The 20,059-nt window shown below is 40.5% G+C and overlaps 2 long non-coding RNA genes across 3 annotated transcripts in view; one reads left to right on the top strand and one right to left on the bottom strand.

Moving 5' to 3' along the window:
• The window catches only part of LOC111775099 (uncharacterized), a 253,524-nt gene that overhangs the window by 109,310 nt on the left and 124,155 nt on the right, over positions 1-20,059 (bottom strand). The gene's annotated exons all lie outside the window — the stretch shown is intronic.
• Positions 739-15,241, top strand: LOC111775007 (uncharacterized). Its single transcript, XR_002810433.2, has 4 exons — positions 739-861; positions 7,606-7,719; positions 8,635-8,797; positions 14,931-15,241. It is a non-coding gene; the product is annotated as an uncharacterized lncRNA (long non-coding RNA).

Genomic DNA, 20,059 nt, shown 5'->3' on the forward strand with positions numbered 1-20,059 from the left:
AAGAGTATCCTGGAATATACATCTAGCATGTTAATCTCCATCTCAGAGCCTACTTCCTAGAGAATATAACCTGTAATGATTTGTAAGCAGTGGTCTTGCAGATGCTAAAATGGAATTTTGGAGCTGGATCACCTGTCAGCCAGTTGGCTGGCAATAAGGACCTCACTACTGGTGGTTGGTGGAGCACAATGCAGCAGTGCAAAACTATCACTGGTGGTGATCTGGGGTAGTATAGTGATTTGAGAATGCATTACAGTCAGCCCTCTGTATCCATGGGTTCCACATTCATGGATTCAACCAACCAGGGATCACGTATGATGTTTACAGTCTGCGGTTAGTTGAAAATGTGGATGTGGAACCAGTGGATACAGAGGACCGAATAAGGGATCAGAGCATCTGCAGATTTTGGTATCTACAGCGGGTCCTGGAACCAGTCTTCTGTGGATACCAAGGGATAAGTGTAAGCTAGCAGGCATTTGAGAAATACGGAAGAAATAGAAATTATAAGGCAATGAAATTAGGTGGCTAATGTGAACCTATTGCTAAGCTTGACTGATGCCCTGGAAAAAGGTAAGAAAATCATTAAATCATCATTATTAATCACCAAATAAAATCTAAATGTGAATTACAGAGAGCCGCCTTGCTAGTATAACAAAGACTCGTTGTCTGCTTATGGAGAATAATGAAAGTGAGTATCAGGTTTATGACCTAATAATAAGAGTAGCTGAGTTCCACAGAAGATTGAACTCTCAACCATGACAAATGCGATGGGGAAATCTGAGTTGATGGACTGAAAATCTTGAATCTGAATTCCTTTGAATCTTCTGAGCCCACAGAAGTAGCCCACTCCTCCCTTTGAAGGTCAGTACATCCCCTCCATCCTTGTTTGAGAGACAGAAAAATAGAGAGAGAGAGAGAGAGAATCATAAAACAGAATACACACCACTCCTCCCACACAAAGATAAAAATTAGAGAAACGACTTCATCAACCAGCAGAAGAGGGTGGCCTCTCCCTGATACAGTCGTCTCTTCTCTGAACACTATCCACCATCTTTCATGATCTTTCCCTACCTCACTTGGCTAATGTGCTAAACCAGCATCTGCATTGGAACAAGATCCCTACGTGATTCTTAAGTACACTGAAGTTTGACAAGGACTGTACAGGACAATATTGGTGAGGAAGGGGGATTATTATGGTAAATTGCATGGTACATCAGGACTCCCTAGTTACATTAGAATTCCACTGTGAATGCTATTTCATCGAGAAATCTAATTAGGTTATCTACTGGTGTGATGATGAGTTTTGTGTGTCAACTTGGTTTAGGTACAGTCCCAGCTATTCAAACACCAATCTAGGTGCTTCTGTGAAGATAATTGGTAGAAACCATTAAAGTCTGCAAAATCAGTGGATGCTATGAACTGAATTGTGTCCCCTCAAAATTCATATGTTGAAGCCTTAAGCCCTAATGTGGCTGTATTTGGTTTTGCTGATCTCAGTTGGACTTCAAGCATCTGTGCGTAGGCTGGAGGTCAGCTGAGCTAGACTAGGTTCATCTCAGCTCACCTGGGTAGCTCTGCTTCAAACTGTAAGGTTGCTGGTCAGCCAGGTAGTTCTCTCATGTCTCTCTTCCTCTTTGGACCAGGGGTTTAGCCAGGCATGTTCTTCCCATGGAGAAGGCAGAGGCACAAGAAAATAAGTAGAAACCTGCTATGATTCTTAAGGCCTAGAGTTGGAAATATCACACTGTCTCTTCCACCTATATGTCATTGGCCAAAACAAGTCATGTGGCCAAAGTCATATGGTATGGGGAAATATACTCAGTATACACAAGGCCATGGAAAAGGTGTGAATGCAGGGGCTAGTAATTCAGTCCATAACAGCTAGTGAGTACTCTTCAAGCTTAGCATAGTTACTCTCGAAAAATAAAATAAATAACGTATACCTTACCAGCATATCCTATTTTGGTAATTGTGCTTTTTCCCAATTTGATTTTGAGCTCATCAAGAATGGAGACCATTGACTCCTTATCAGATATATGGTTTACAAATATTTACTCTAATTCTGTGGGTTGCCTTTTCACTATGTTGATTGTTTCCTTTGCTGTGTAGAAGCTTTTTAGTTTGATGTAGCCCCACTTGTCTATTTTTGCTGTTGTTGTCTTTGCTTTTGGTGTCATATCCATGAAATCATTGCAAGACCAATGTCATGAAGATTTCCCATGTTTTCTTCTAGGAGTTTTACAGTTTCAGGTCTTATATTTAAGACCTTTAGTCCATTTTGAGTTGATCTTTGTGTACGGTGTATGATAGGGGTCCAATTTTATCCTTTTTCATGTGGATATTCAGTTTTCCCAACACCATTCACTGAAGAGACTTTCCTTATCCCATCATGTATTCTTAGTGCCCGTGTCAAAGATCAGTTACCCGCATATGTGTGGGTTTTATTTCTGGGCTCTCTATGCTATTCCATTGGTCTGTATGTCTATCTTTATGACAGCACTATACTGTTTTAATTACTGTAGTTTTGTAATATATTTTGAAATCAGCAAGTGTAATGCCTCCATCTTTGTTCATCTTTCGCAAGATTACTTTGGTTATTCTGGATCTTTAGTTGTTCCAAGTATATAAGGAACTCCTACAACTCAATAGCAAAGAAATAACCTGATTAAAAAATGGACAAAGGACCACAACTAGAAGAACTCACAATGAAGAATATATAACTATGTACCGGGGGGCTTTGGGGAGAAAAAGGAAAAAATAAAATCTTAAAAAAAAAGGACTTGAATAGACATTTCTCCAAAGAAGACTTATGAAAGGTGAACAAATATATTAAAAGATGCTTGACATCACTAATTATCAGAGAAATGCTATCCAAAATCACAATGAGATATCACCTCACATCAGTGAGGATGACTATTATCAAAAAGGCAAAAGATAGCAAGCGTTGGTCAGGATGTGGGGAAAAGGTAACTCTTGTACACTGTTAGTAGATATGTAAATGGTGCAGCCAATATGGAAAATAGTATGGAAATTCATCAAAAAATCAAAAACAGAACCACCATATGATCCAGTAATCTCACCTTTGGGTATATATTCAAAAGAATTGAAATCAGGATCTCAAAGAGATATCTGCAGCATATTCACAATAGTCAAGATTTGGAAACAACTGCAATATACATAGGCAGATGAATGGATAAAGAAAATGTGGTGTATCCATACATAAAATGGAATATTATAGCCTTAAAAAAGAAGAAAATTATACTTTTGTGACAACATGGATGTACATTATGCTAAGTGAAATAAGTGAGCCACAAAAGGACAAATAATGCATGATTCCACTTATATGAGGTATCAAAAATAGTCAAACTCATAGAAGTAGAAACTAGAATGATGGTTGTCAGAGGATGGGGAGGGAGGAATTGGAGAGTTACTGCTCATTGGGTATAACGTTATAGTCATATAAGATGAATATGTTCTATAGATCTGCTGTACAACATAGTGCCTATAGTTTTCAATACTGTGTGTGCTCTTAAAAGCTTGTTAAGAGGATAGATCTCATGTTAAGTGTTCTTACTACACAAAAAAAGCAAGAGTACACAAGAAATCTCTCGGAGGTGATGGATGTGCTTATTACCTTGTGTGTGGTAACAGTATCATTGGTGTATGCATTTGTCCAAACTCATCAAAACGTATTAAATATGTGCAACTTTTTGTATGTTAAGTATACCTCAGTAAAGTTTAAAAAATAAAGAATAGAAGGAATATCTTATTTGTCTGAATCCAAAGAGGCTAGCATAGTTCCTAGCACAGTCTCACAATGAAAGGGTAGCATAATATGATAATAAGAACATATACTATTACATCTCACTCCCTGGATTCAAATTCTACCATTTACTGGCTGAGTGATCTTGGGAAATTTACTTAATTTCTCTGTGCCTCTTTTCATGGGCTGTAAATGGGGATAAAATACTACCTGCCCCAAAGATTGTTGTAAGACTTAAAAGAGTCAATATTTATAAAGCCATTCAAACAGTATTTGGTACATAGCAGGTATTTACTAAATGTCAAATAGTTTACATTTTAATATTTGGTTACTTGCCTTCCTCTTCACTCTCACACTTTACTCCTTCTCTCTAGACTACAAGGTCCTTGGGGTCAAGACCTTGACCTAATATTGTTCTATACAAGGTATTGTGGAAGGAGCAGAGATTTGGAGTCAGACAGACCTGGGTGTGAATCTTAATGCTGTTACTAATTAGAAGTTAAGTAACTCTCTTAACCTTAGTCTCTGCTTCCACTTATTCATTCATCAAACATTTATTATCTTCTCTACCACAGTATAAGCTCTATGAAGGCAGGGGCCACGTCCACCTTGCACTTAGCTTCAACCCCAGGGGACAACATGATGCCTGGTTCATGGTGGGTTAGTGATAATTTTTTGATAAATGCATGTATGAATAAATAAGCACCTAATATTTGCCAGGCACTGGGCATAGCCACCTAGGATAAGATGAGGAACAAGTCATGATCTTGCTTTTGCCAGAGTCTGTAATAAGAAAACAAAGAATAATGATTACTTCTCATAAGGTTATCGTGGAAATCAAGGAGATCCTACAAGCAAGCTGAGCAGAGTACCTGGCACATAGTAAGATGCTCCTGGTTGGAATCCCAACAATGGCCCAATAAAAGCACATACAGTTCTTTTTTTTTTTTTGAGGAGGAGGAGGATTAGCCCTGAGCTAACATCTGCTGCCAATTCTCCTCTTTTTGCTTAGGAAGACTGGCCCTGAGCTAACAGCCATGCCCATCTTCCTCTACTTTCTATGTGGGACTCCTACCACAGCATGGTTTGCCAAGTGGAGCCATGTCTGCACCCGAGATCCGAACCAGCAAAGCTTGGGCCGTCAAAGTGGAATGTGTGCACTTAACCGCTGCACCACCCGGCCGGCCCCCATACAGTTCATATTTTAATATGACACATCACTATTGTAATGTGTGAAAAAGATGTAAGAGGAAGAAATACATAGTTTATGTACCCAGTTTTAAGCAAATGAGGTAACATTTCACTAGTGTAAGAAGTGAAATATCCTGGAGTTTTTGTTTCATGTTGAACTCTGAAAGAGTAAATCAGTGTATAAAAGGTGGATTAGAATGGAGGAAGGTATGAATGAACAAATGAATGCAGAGGTACAACTGCTGAACACAATAGCAAGGAAAGGGGGGGTGTTGCAGTTGGGGGAGCGCTGTCTCAGCTAAAACTAAATCACTTTCAGGATTTGCACAGCCAGCATCTCAGCCGGAAACGACTTTCCCTGGAGGGTTCCCAGCCTCCGAGAGCAGATATTCTCAAGGGAAGGAAGTTGATTCATGAGATGACTCCTAGGGAGACTGCCAGAAGGAAAATCTCTCAGGAAAAAAAAAAGAGAGAGAGACCAACAGAGAGAGAAAGAGAGAGAGTGATCAAGGTGATTCGTTAGATTTATTTGCTGTGGATCATTCGTTTGGTGCCATTTCTGGGCAATATTTAGTCTAAGGAGAGGTAAAGTGATAGTGAAGTGAGAAGTTTACAAAGCTTGTTAGCTGACTATCCTGAAAGGGAGTTTGTCTTGAGATGCTGCAGGGGAAGTAAGTTTGCCTTCAATAAGCCCTGAGAGTTTGGGTTTAGGGCCTTCTAGGATCCTCTTCTTGGCAAAATTTCTATAGCTGCATAATTTGAAGAGTTCTGTGCTGTCTCTTTTTGAATTACCCAATAGATTCTTTAACAGCATCACAATTTACTCCTGAATAGATAAGATAACCTCTCTTATCCTGGCGTGAATCACGAAAACTAATAAAATTTCATCTGGTTGAGGGAATCACGGAATCATAGACTTTCAGAGATGGAAGAGTCCTAAAGGTCATGTGGTCCTCATCCTGCTCTGAACATTAAGGGGAGTGAGGACTTTTACGCATTTCTGAACCTGTGAGATTTTTATGACAACCCAGGAGAATAGATTTAGGATGAAGGACATGTTTACTAGCCAGGCGATAAATTGACTAAATTAAATATGAAGAGCATTATAATAAGTGAGCTACTGGCTGACTTTAGCAGCAGGTAGTTTAGAAATGCCTGTCTTAGTTATTGACTAGGCTTATTGCCACCTTTCCTGCAACTGTTTTTCAAATTTCAAGCAGAAGCATTTACTAAGAGTGGATCCAAGACCCTGTCTTTCCTTACAGGGCTGGCATTTTTCAAAATATGTTGCAATGTTAAAACTTTGATTTGAGGTTTGAACACTGAGTGTCTTCCCACCTGTCCAGGCATTGGGTGCGAAGGCTTTTCTATGAGCTTCTGCCTCCTATTAAACAGTAATTTCTCTAACAAAAAAAAATTTCTCTAATTTAGAGCTTCAAAAATCTCACTTTACAATAAGCTGCTACTGGGCTCAGCTGAGGTCAAGGGTAATGTGCAGAGGGTGTGCATTCGTTCAATCAGGAACTATTGAATAACTATCATGGGTCAGTCCCTGTAACACAGATATGAATAACAATGTTATCAGTAGTATAGAAATATGAACAATGGTGTCACAGCAAGGAGGGCGACTAAGGCCACTTGTGGAGGAAGCAGAGCAAAACAATTTTGAGCAGTCTTGCAGAATAAAAGGCAGGTTTCCTGGTAGAGAATTAGGGAAAGGTATTCCAAGCAGATTTTTCCTGTTATCATTAACAGCTGACATTTATCAAGTGCTTTCTATGGTCCATGTTATGCAAGAGCTTTATGTGGATTTTTTTCAGTTCACCCTCACAACCTCATGCGGTAGACACTATTTTTACTCCATTCTTTTATAGATTATTAAACTGAAAATTCAAGAGGGTAAGTCCTATATGTAAGTTCATATAGCAAGTGAGTAGCAGTATGCACGGGAACTCTGGTCCTTTTGACCCTGAATGAAATATCTCCCAAACAATAACAATCCCTTTTCTGATTTGCTATTTACTCAACAATGCAATGACCCTTCAATTTTGTAAGTTTGTCATTAGTGGGATAAGGTTGTCTCAGAATGTGAACCTCAGTATTCCAGTTATTGCATGGGTATTACAAATTTAAAATGTATGCATATTTATCTGGATAAATGGGGTTTCTCTTGTAAAAACCAAGCACCAGAGGCTGGGCTGGGATTTAAGCTAGATAATGAGGCTTGGGGTAAATCCTAACTGAAGACTTCTGTGGGATTTCCAAGGCAGTCATTAAGCACATGCTCTGGAGCCAGGTTCTGAGTCAAATCAAAACAAGAATTGAAGAGAGAGCCAATATAGAAAGCTAAAAGGACTAATAATTTCAAGCAAAAAATGTCAAAAGAGGTGTGAATAGTTTTATAAAGTAAGGCACAGAAGAACATTCTGAACTTAGCATGCCACTCAGTTTTGTATCTCATCCCTATGGTCAAGGAATCATGTCACCTGTTAATGGACACCGCCACCTCAACACTTTCCCAGAGGAAGAAATAAATGAAGAGTTGGCACATTTCTGAAAGGCTGCTGCTCTTTATTAAGCTTTTGAATTTTTGTCTGTACAGTTGGGAATATTATCATTGGTCTAATTGCTCAATATTTTGTCTTGTTTAGATGGAAGTGCATGTTGTAGAGGATAAAGTCTGTCCTGCATGCTGTGCAGTGTCCTGGTGATACTGGCCCGGACTCACTGATGCTGTCATGTCCTCATGGTCTCTAAGTGATTTGGTAATTCCTAGAAAGCCATACATAGGCAGTAGGCCGAAAACAATTGTTTATTTAATGGTTTTCATTTGTTCATCCAGCAAATATTTCTGGAGTGTCTCCTATGAATCTGGCACAATTTAAGAACAAGAGACACAATGATAAATAGAATAGACAGTGCCAAATTCTACATTGTAGAATACAAGTACGAAAACAAGTGTTTGTATTCTAATGAGAGAGTCAAGCAATAAGCTTATAAACAACTACCAAATAGCTTAAGCCTGTGATGGTGCCCTAAAGAAAAATAACAGGGTAATGGTGTGAAGGGTGATGGAGAAGAGGGGCTGGTGTTTGCTTCTTTAGATAATGTAGGCAGGGACAGCCTCTCTAGGAGATGACACTTGGACTACTTCTTGAAGGATGAGAGGGAGTCCACCATGAAAAGGGGCAAGGAAAGAAAGTTTCTAGCAGAATGACCCCCAAAATCAAAGACTCTGGAGTGGTAGCAAGTTTAGAGGTCAAAGAACAAAGACTGAGGCTTGATCAGGAAATGCTATAAAGACCATGGAGCCCCTTAGGGAATTTCAGCATATTAGATAAATGCTTATCAAACTTTGAACTTCCAGAAGGCACTGAGACTTTGGATCAGTAGCTTTCTAGGCAGCTATATTCTTTTGGAAGATAAAGGTGAAGCATTGACAGATGGCTTCTGAGCTAAGTGCTGCCCTCCTACTTGAATGTCAAAATGCTCATTCTTGTATTTTCTGTTTGATTTGCCCAGAAAAAGTAACGGTGGTTAAGAGACGGCATCTGGAATCAGAGAGTCTTGCTTTTAATTCTAATTTTCTACTGGGTATTAGATGCATCATCCTGGACAATTTACTTAACTTAAACAAGTCTTCTTCCTCCACTTCTTCTTTTTCTTCCTATTTATTCCAGATACCTCTGTGTGCTGTCTCACAGTCTCTTGGCCTCACTTCTGACTCCAACTATGGCTACGGCAAACAGTTCTTGTGGCCTTTGACTCACTAGCAATATCTCACCTTAAGCACACACCAGCCATTTTCATTTGCTGTCCCAGTCCTTCTCTGACAGCGGAATGGTAAGTTGCAGGAAGCATGCTCTACACTCATGTGGAGCCTGGGAGTGAAGGAAAATTAATACCCCCAGGGCATCTCTCAACCGATAAGTGAAGGAACCTGAGACTCTTAAACTGTTAGGTTTTCCTGAACACTCCATGCTGGCAGAAGGAACTTCTCCTTTATTATGGAAGAGCAACTTCTCAATGCCTAAACACCTTGAAAAGGCCTTACCTGAGGAAGACGCCTTGCAAGGTGTCGCTTTTTCTCCTCAAGATCCACTACCACTCAACCCTTTTTGCCAAGACCAGTAACTTGGGTCTTGTCTCAGCACAGCCTGAACAAAGATTCTGGATTTACCATCCTGGCAAACAGACCTGGAACCAGTTCTAATCTGCTGCTGGATTCCTTGAAGGTTGTACACAATGATGGTGCACAGTAAATGAGGTGGAGATGCCAGAACAACCTAGACAGAAAATTGAAGAAGGAGCCAAAAAGCTGAGGAAGGAGAAAATGTTAGAGTGGATTTATATGAGACCAGAAAATCCCACTGACTATTCACTGGAAGGACCCATAGATATTCCTTTACCAAGGCTGTAATGAAGGTTCTACTGAAAAGTAGATTTTAGAAGCTCAGTGAAGACTTTCACGTGTTGGTATGATAGTAAAATGTGCTACCTTGATACTGAGCTGCTTTGTATTAGTGAGTTGTGAAATGATCCCAGAATAGCAAAGGCCAAGTGGCAGCACTTAACTTTCAGAAACAAAGTAGATATGATTATCATAATGGGAAGGGCCAGGATAGCAATCGAGGCGCCTTTACTTGAAGGGTTCTATGGTAATGGCTCATAGATTAGAACGTTCCAGAGAACGAGATAGATGGACAGCCCACAAAAGTGTTCTTCAACTTGAATTAATGTAACCCCCTCCCTTGACAAAAAAAAAAAATCAAGAGGTGGCTGCTGTTAGCCAAGACAATGAAAAACTGTAGTCCTTCACCCAAATTGGAGATCTAAATTTGTTCACAGACCCAGAGCTTATTAGTCAAAGGGGGAGCTTGTTTCTCTTGAGGAAGGACCCTATAATGCTATCATATGTGTATACCATAAATATTCTCCAAAATTGACCTACCAGAGTAACTATGCAAAAGGAAAATGGAATACCTAGCCCTTTCAAAGACAGTTGAATACAGGGTCTGAGCTGACTCCGATACAAAGGACCCAAAATACTATCCCAGAGCTTCAGATGGAGGCTCATGGAGACCAGGTGATAAACAGAGTTCTGACCTAAGTCTTCCACAGAAGGTTCATTGAATCCACAGACTCAATTTCCAATTCTCAAGTGTATAATTGGGGTAGATATACTTAAGAGCTGCAGAACACTAATTACTCACTGCCCTATGGAGTGTGAGTCAAAACTCTAGGAAATTCCTGAGGTTGCCTCCATCCTCTTGCCAAGAAAGTTAAGCATAAGTAGTACTGCATTCTAGGAGGAAATTTGGAGATTAGCCCTAACACCAAAGATTTAAAGGATGCAGTGATGGTGGTCCCTACATATGCTTATTAAATTCAACTGCACAGATCCTGAAACAATAAAGCCTATGAGTGTGGTGGAAGACAGTGGACTCCTATAAACTCCACCAAGTGTTATGGTCATCCCTATTCATCTGCTGCACTGGGTATGAAATCTTTATGAAACAGAGCAACCCAGACTTTGGTACTGGATATGAGGCTACCGATCTGGTCAATGTGTTCTTCTCTAATTCTATCAGGAGAGAGGATCAAAGGCAGCTTCCTCTTATGTGGGGAGGACAACATTACACATACACTTTCTTTTCCCAGGGCTATATTAAGTATCTTGCTCTCTGTCACAATGTAGTCACCAGGAGCCTTGATCATATTGACATTCGTCGGGAATCATGCTAGTCCTTAATATTGATAATATCATGCAAATAAGACCTGGTGAACAGGAAACAGTAAGTACTCTGGATCCCTAGCAAGATAAATACATGTCAGAGGGTTGGAGATAAACTACATGAAAAATTAGCTGCCTACCATATTAATGATCTTTTTAGAAGTCCAATGGTCTAAGATATGCTGAGACATCCCTTCTAAGGATGAAGGCAATTTTTGCGTTTTGTGTCTTCTACTACTAAGAAGGAGCCACAGGACTTAGTGTGCCTCTTTGAATTTCTGACTGCATTTGGGAATAGTTCTCTAATGCATTTGTCTGGAAATTTGAAAGAGTGACAGTTTTGAACGGGGCCCAGAGCAAAATAAGGCTGTGTGACAGGTTTAGGCTGTGGTCCTAGCTGCTCTGCTACTTGAGCTGTATAACCTGGCAGAGTCAAGGGTACTAGAACTATCTGTGACAGAGAGAGATGCTGCTTGGAATCTCTGCCAAACCCCAAAAGGAGAGACACAATGCAGATCCCTTCCACAGCAGAGAACCACTTACCATTTTAAAAGCACCTCCCACAGTGCTGCTGGGTCCTGATAAAGACTGAGCACCTAATAACAGCTTACCAGGTAAGTGAAGCTGTCAAAGTTGAGCTGGATATTATCAGATTATCCAAATCATAATATTGGGTAGGCACAGCAGCAATCTACTAGACACTGAACAAGAGAAATGGTATATTGAGAATCAAGCCCGAGCAGCCCTAGAGATGTAAGTTACATGAAGATGGGCCTCTACAGATTAGTGACGCTTCTCCTGCACTTCATATCTATGACCTTATGGCATGAGGTGTTTCCTATGACTAAATGATGGAGGCAGAAAAAAACTGAAACCTGGTTAACAATGTCTTTTTTCTCCCACTCCGCTGGTTTGAGCTGAAAATGAATGGCTACATCAGGACAGCCCCATTCAGACATGATACTAAAGGACAGTATTGAGGTAAATCCTCCCAATGGGCAGAGATGTGAGCAGTACACTTGATCATTCACTCTGTATGAGTGAGAAGTGACCTGAGATAAGGATACACACAGATGTTTGATCAGTGATGAAAGACTTGTCTGCTTGGTCAGGGGCTTGGAAGTAGCATGATTTGATTAGAGACAAGGGAATCTGGGAAAGAAATACACTGATGTACCAATGGAAGTAGGCCAAAACCATGTAGATCTTTCTGTGTCATGTTAATGTCCACCAGGGACCCTCCATTGCAAAGGAACTGCTTAACTGGGTGGACAAAATGATGCATCATCTAGTGGGAGTCAGCCAGCCTCTACCCTTGGCCACCCTTGTGACTGTGCAATGGGCCCATGAACTGAGTAGCCACGTTGGCAGACATGAAGGCTATGCAGAGGCCTAAAGTTTAGGGTCCCTCTGATCTAGGCTGATCTAGCTTTTGACACTGCCAAATGTCCAAAATGCTAGTAAAAGACCAACATTGCACCCCTTGATATGGCACTACCTCCCTAAAATATCTGCTAGTCACTTTGTGGCAATTGGGTTACATCAGACCCTTTTCATCCCAGAGGTGAGTGTCAATTCATCCTCAAATGAGTTGAAACTTGTTCCAGATATGTCTTAGCTTTCCCCGCCTTCCGTGCTTCCCCCAGTACCACCATCCAAGGGCTTGCAGAATACCTGATTTATAGGCATGGGATCCCAGACAGCCTTGCCCACCAAAGGGATGCGTTTTTGTAGCACAGAACTTACAACAGTGGACCATTGACCATGGAATCTATGAAATCTTTCCATATTCCACATCACTCAGGAGCAACCAGACTAACAGAGTGATGGGAAGACCTTTAAAGTTTCAGCTAAGCCACCAGCTTGGGGGCAATACTTTGTGGTATTGTCCTCGAGGAGGAGGTAAGTGCTTTAAACCAGTGGCTGATATGTCCCTGCTCTTCAGAATTGAAGGCACAACCACTGTTAACATTGCTTGCATGTGTGGCCAAGTGTTTTTTTTTTTTTTTTTTAACCAGGTGGAGGTGCCATGGCTTAGCAGAAAGAGTCCAGACTTTGAAGCACTTTGTGGTTATTTAATGAATATTAGATGATCCATAAGGACAGTGACTTTATCTCTTTTCTACCAATTTTATCTATTCCCTGCTGAATCCCTAGTGCCTAAAAGGAGTATCCGGCAATCAAAAACACTTGAAAAAATATTGCTGATGCAATGTATATGGAACATTTAACATATTTAGTGCTTAATAAAGGGTTACCATTATTATTCGTGCATATTGTGTGCCACATGTGAAGACTTCTTTTTGTGTGCATGTGAAGAAGATTGGCCCTGAGCTAACATCTGTGGCCATCTTCCTCTGTTTTATGTGGGATGCCACCACAGCGTGTCTTGATAAGCAGTGCTAGGTCTGTGCCCAGGATCTGAAACTGAAAACTCCAGGCTGCCAAAGTGGAGCATGCACAGACTTAACCACTGTGCCACCAGGCTGGCCCCTGTGGCCTTCTTTAGTCTGACTGTCACTGTTTTTACCTGTGATGCCACCTCAGAAGCCTCCTCATTCATTCTTTCGCTCAAAGTGAATTGGCCTAGGAAGGATGGCTGGCCCTGCTGTTGCTGCTGCTCTTCCCAGCCTCTCACAGCTGCACTGAGCAGTATGGAATTGGGCTTTAGCCTGTCATTATGGGGCCTCCTCCATCCCACCCTGCTCATGGCCTCAGCACTTCGATTCACCATTCAGCCTTTGCTTGGGCACCCTGCTGACATCCAACCTCAAGAAATTTCTCAATGTGCAGGAATGCCATAATTATGCAGCCTTAGACTTCTCCCTTCTGAGATCGTTACAGAAATGAATTGTGTTTCTCAAACAAATCAGATTGTACAATTTTGAGGAAGTCTATCTTGGTCGGCATAGGGGATCTCAGACTTATTCTGGCTGCCTGCCCAAAATCAGTGATACAAGGACCCCTCTGCCTTAGCAGAGAGAAGCTTCTGTCAGAATCCCTATGGGAAATTTGTACAAGCAATTCCTACCCTCATAAACAGGACTCCTACTGGCAATTTGTTCTGTAAGGAAAACAGAAAAAGTGCTGATACGGCTTCATCAGGACCTGTATCCTGGGCTTCATCAAGAAAAGAAGTAATTGAAACAATTCCTAATTTGTGGCCTGAAGGGGTTTGCAGTTTTCTCTTCTGTCTTGCACAGAAGTTCTGAGCTCAGAAAAAATAAGGAAAATAAATTCTAATAAATAGAATATTGAAGGAATTGTAATTCTAGAAAGACAAAAACAGAGAGAAATCACTTCCTCAGCCTATTTGGGTATGAAGGGCCAGGATTCAACACATAAGCATCTTTGAATACTGAGCCTTAAGACACTCCCTCTATACTAGCCCCCTCCCCTGTACTTGCAGATCAGTCAATTTGCAGCCCAGTCTGGAGTAGTGTTGTCACAGACAAGATGAGGTGAGATGCAAGTTGGGCCACTGACGCATCTTTTGCGGGGAGGTGAGAAACCAGATTTCAGTAGCATCAATGTCACCAGGATACGGGATAGTGTGAATGGGGGCATCTTAGACACAGAAACTTCAGGGCGCATTGAGAACTGAGATGATTCCAGCAATTGTCAGTGCCCATCTGGCCTAGGGGCATGCATGAATGAAGATCGCAGTGGTAAAAGATATGTGGGAGAGGTGAAAAGCAGTTGGCTCTAGATTTGTCTATGCCGATGTCTCATTATTAGGTAGAAAAATAAGCGGAACAGAATTCAGCTTTGGGAAAGAAGGCTCCCAAGAGCCAAGTAAGATGCCAGCTAGATTTGAGAGCAATATCCTAAGCTGAACTGGGGTACTAAACAGGAAAACTAAGCAGAACCACAAAGAAGGAAATAAAAATAAAGAACTTGTGGTTAGAACTCATAAAATAGAGAAAAAGAAAAGCTAGAGTAAAGGGCTCTATAAATGCTCAGAGGTCCTGAGTAAGGTGACTCAGAGGGCATGTGACATCCCACCAAAGCTCAGACACTGGATTTGGGGCCTGAGAGATGAGACATTTCCAGCAGCCTTTGGGTAGGGGGAGAGAGGGCAAGGGTGCCAACACACTTCTTGTCCTCATCAGGATTGTCTCAGGATCTGAGATGAGGCTGGGTTTTGCAAATGGGGCCTAGTAGCTACTATTTATTGAGGATATACTATCTATCAGGTGCTGGAATAAGTACTGTATATCCATTATTCATTTTTTCTTTCAGGAACTACAAATGGAAAGCTGAAGAACACTATGGCATTTCTGGCAGTCAAGATTTGGAAAGTTACACACTAAGAAGCTATAATATGCTTAAGGATAATTTCCACCTAATAAAGAGAACAGAAATTTTGTTTATGCAACCAAATAGAGAGTTACTGTATAGAGCATATATTTTCTGAATCAAACAGAACAGAGAATGACGGCATTGAGACATGTAGAAATACCCTTATAATGACAGAGCTGTCATGTGGAATCATGTGTTATTTCATGTGTCCATTCCATCTGAATGAGCAATAAAACCATCTTGGAAAAGAATAATTTCTTCTCTGATCATGTTATTTCTCTGGGACCTCTTATTTCTTTTCCGTGTGTCCTCCCTCTCTTTTGCTCTCTATGATATAACAAAAGACTATTTTCAGAAAAAAAGGGGCATGCAATCCTTGGAGACAGATCTCCATGGCAAGATACAGTGACTCATCTTCCATGGTAACAGTCTCTTATTCATGATGTGGATTGTGCCAGAGATGGTTCAACCAGATGAGAATGCTGGTATTACCTAGAAAACACGGGTGTGTCCATCTTCCATTGGGTTTGATGTTCTGCTTTGGGTTTTTGTTCATGTGGTTTTGATGTCAAAGTAGAAAAGAATGTTTCCAGAGAAAGAGCAGAAACCAGACTCCTTGGTACCATCTTTCATTATAGCTGTGGTCAGACTGGGAGAATGAGATGGAATCTGATAGTTTAGACAGTGGTATGTTCCTCTCCTGATAAGTGCGTGTATCTTTTTGGTGGGTCCTGGTGAAATCTCCCACTTTCACTCCCTGAGTCAAATTTTGCTAGGGTTCTCTAGCTCTCTCATGGTACCCTGACAAAGTAATGTATGTGGTGAATAGACTAAAAACTAGGACTTTACCACTGAAATTTGAGATCTAAATATCCTAAAGTATGTGACAAGTGACCTACATTGCTAAGTGTCTAACAGAGGAGAGGCTTATTCTGTGGCACCTATACTTAGTACTCTCTGACAATTAGTGCCATTTCTTCAGAGAGTATCCCCAAAATTTTGCCTTAGAAGATAAATCCTTGATTCCAGGCCATCTAAATGTGTCCTTGGGTGGGAAGGGCAAAGGCAGGAATGCTGATGTAAATATTGATCAGACCCTTTCTATTATTTTATTCGGACCATGCATTATTGAATGATACTGCCTTTACCCTTGATTCACGTTTCCATGAAGAGGGACATCAATCAGTGTAAGGTTCTTGACTTCCTCGACACCCTCACTATATTTTCCTCATGGGAGGAGGATTAAATCATCTGATTCATAAATTTAGAAGCAGAAACTGGGCATGTATGACTGAATCCATTCTTTTCTTCCCCTCTTCTTTGGATCTACCTGATTTCATAAACATACACTCTATTTTGTTCTTGTTCATTCAATGGGCTTCATACTACTAGCTCTGACCTTTTGTGTGGAAGGCCTGTGGTTGACAGGCACTATCTGACATTGAGTGACTAAGTCTGTATATTATCAAAGTTAAGTATTAGGAAGCCCATTGTTGCCTGATGCCTAAGCCTCATTTTCGAATTCCTCCATTAGTAATGAATCAGGCATTTTCATCTCCAACTGCCTGATTCCTTGTCTCTCTCACTGCAGAACTCAGACTAGAAACAAAATAACATATTCTATTAGGCTGCCTAAAATCCCAACATATGCCATCAATACTTTTCACATCGTATAGATTTACCGAGTTCTCTCCTTTAGTGAACCCCCAAACAGCACCATAAATACTCCTTTAAAGGGTGATAATTACATTTCTAATGATGTAGTTCTATTAAGGCCTCTCTCTCCATAATATCCACTTATTTCTGTTAGTCATAAGGCATCTCTTACCCTGGATGTATTCATAGAAGACACCTTTGAGACATATCTGATGTATAATCAAAGTAACTCTAAGATAATTGGAGAATTTGGCCAAAGGTAAATTTATAGAAAATAATCGAAGAATGTTCTACTTCTTTACAACATAGAATTCAGATTTTTAAAGCTGTGAGATTTCCCAAAATGAAAGGTAAAACCCCAAAGTATCAATTAAGTATTTATTCCAGAAACTAGAAGCCTCAGGACAGCAGTGGGGAGAGAGGCTGAAATATAAGAAAGCATTCTGGAATGAAAATCATCCCATATCTAATTTGATGAGGGAAATGCACACATTTGGCATCCAATACAGAAACTATAGTTTAGATAGACAAAAAACAACATCAGTAGGCTTTATTCTGGCTTTGAGTTAGATAAAGAAGCAAATAGTACAGGAATCCAAAAGCTGACCACCACATTTTCAGAGACTCAATTTTGCTCAGCAACATTTTGAACGACTCCTTTGTCTCATTTTTTTCTTGAGAGGAAACCGAAGTTAAGTAACCAAAATGACATAGGTTTTAATAGTCTATTTCAAAGAAAGCCTTCAGCTCTCTATATATGTAGATTTAGGGAATGTCATTAAAATTTATACTAAAATATATCCCATTAGGATAGAAATCAAACAATTTTTATGAGTGAATTCTTCTTTGTGTGTGTGCGTGTGTGTGAGGAAGAGTAGTCCTGAGCTAACATCTGTTGCCAATCTTCTGCTCATTTTGTTTGAGGAAGATTAGCCCTCAGCTAACATCTGTGCCAATCTTCCTCCACTGTATATGTGGGTTGCCATCATAGTGTGGCTGACAAGTAACGTAGGTCCTCACCTGGGATCTCAACCCACAAACCCGGGCTGCTGAAGCGGAGTGTGCTGAACCTAACCACTACACCATGTGGCTGCCCCCCCAGTGAGTGAATTCTTAATGAGGTTTTCTCAAATGCAATTTAGCTTTTAAACAGTTGATCATTAAATTACTAGTCTTCCATATTTGAGTCCAAACCATGTTCCATAAGTAGTTTATCTTGATAGAGTATCCCTAAAAATATTTCAGGATATGAAAAGTCATATGCCAAAGTGTTACCATTGGTTGTTACATCAGTGAGCTGAGACTGGAGCAAAATGGTAGGGAGATTAGCAGAATTTTCCTCTTTTAGTTAAAAATGTATAGAAACACATTTTTCAAAAGTTCACACAGTGGGTTAGGTTTTGAAAGCAATTCAAAGTTTCCCAAGAATTATTTTTTTAAAGATTGGCACTTGAGCTAACATCTGTTGCCTATCTTCCGTTTGTTTTTTTTTTTAAATTTCTTCTTCTCTCCAAAGCCCCCCAGTACATAGTCGTATATTCTAGTTGTAGGTCTGTCTGGCTCTGCTATGTGGGACACCGCTTCAGCATGGCTTGATGAGCAATGCGAGGTCCGTGCCCAGGATCCAAACCAGCAAAACACTGGGCTGCTGAAGTGGAGCATGTGAACTTAACCACTTGGCCACATGGCTGGCCCCTCCCAAGAATTTTTTTTTTTCTTTTAAGATTGGCACCTGAGCTAACATCTGTTGCCAATCTTCTTTTCTTCTTCTTCTTCTTCTCCCCAAAGCCCCCCAGTACATAGTTGTATATTCTAGTTGTAGGTCCTTCTGGCTCTGCTATTTGGGACACCACTTCAGCATGGCCTGATGAGCGGTGCTTTGTCTGCACCCAGGATCCAAACCCGCGAAACTCTGGGCCACCAAAGTGGAGTGCATGAACTTAACCACTTGACCATGAGGCCAGACCCCCAAGAATTTTTAATATGGTTTTATTGATAGGAGGAATCAGTGTTAATTCCTATATTGTCTTTCCACATCTGTAAATAATACAGGTGCACAATCCCTTATCTAAAATTCTTGGGCAACTGTGTTTCAAAATTTGGAAATTTGGTGCTTTTAAACTGGGAATGTAGTACATGAACCAAATGACATAAAATGACGCCATCAAGGTCTGGAATAGCATTCTGTAATTAAGCACAGTAATATTTTTATAGTGAAACATATGAAGTGCATATGATGAGATAACGACGAAAAATAACATTCATATTGTGTGATACATAAAGACTCTAAATAACCTCAGAGGAGGTCTTGCCACCGAATGAGTTACACAACTTTGAGCTGTGATTTTTGGATTTCAGAACTACCAATACAAGGTTATTGTCCTACAGTAATGTTGATAAGCACTGACAACAATGATGCTAAGCACCTTACATATATTATTTAATTTAATCCTTTCAACAACCTTATTAAGAGACAACTATCATAGTCCTCATTTGAGGATGAAGAAAATGAGACATGCTAGCTAGTAAGGGCAGAATCAGGATTTGAATGCAGGCATTTTGGCTCCAGGACCATGGTTTTAGCTACTATACTTTACCGGATTTCTTTCTAAAGGAACAGTGATGGCCTCAACAAAGAAGGAACCCAACCCCATACACGGTTGTTGTTGCCTTCAGGAATCGTCCTAGCCAACAGCTGTGACCTTGCAGATCCCTGAGAGTAAGTAGTTTGCTCCCAATTATCCCCTCTTCTCCCCCAGGGCCTAGGACAGAACTTGGTATCCAGTAAGCCCTAACTATTTCCTTGTTGACTGACTGACCAATGCTTTTTCTGGGACCTTTAGACAGAAGGAAAGCCCATGGAAGGAACAGGAGAGGGCAGAGTCTGTTTATGTTCAATGGCAGGACTGCTTCCTTCTCTCCCACCCACATACGTAGTTCAATATTCTCTCACTGATGGAGGATGTGGATTTTGAGCCTTTATCTCCTCAGGCTCTAGATCACAAAATGAGAACTAGATTTATTTATCTATACAAATGTAGACTGAATAATAAGTCCCTAATTACTGTGGTTTTAAAAATGAAAGCACTTCAGTGTATAAGCATGTAAAAGACATGTGCTGCTTAGAAACGGACACTACTGAGGATCGTTTTGTCTCCTGGAATAAGACACGTGTATCTATTCAACCTCCCTCAAGAAGGAAGATGATTCCTAGTGGAGGGTCGGGGAAGGGCCTCCTTAAGGAGTCCATTGGCCCATTTTAAAGGTCTGGAGTATAGAACTGAGAAGTTTGATCCCTTCTGCCAAGACTCTTTCTAACTCACAAATAGTCCTGCTTCAATTTCTATACCCTTTAAATCCATTTCACATACCACTTCTGGATTAAGTTTCAAAAAAACATACCTTTGATCATG

Source organism: Equus caballus, chromosome 9, assembly GCF_041296265.1.
Source record: "Equus caballus isolate H_3958 breed thoroughbred chromosome 9, TB-T2T, whole genome shotgun sequence".
Lineage (NCBI taxonomy): Eukaryota > Metazoa > Chordata > Mammalia > Perissodactyla > Equidae > Equus > Equus caballus.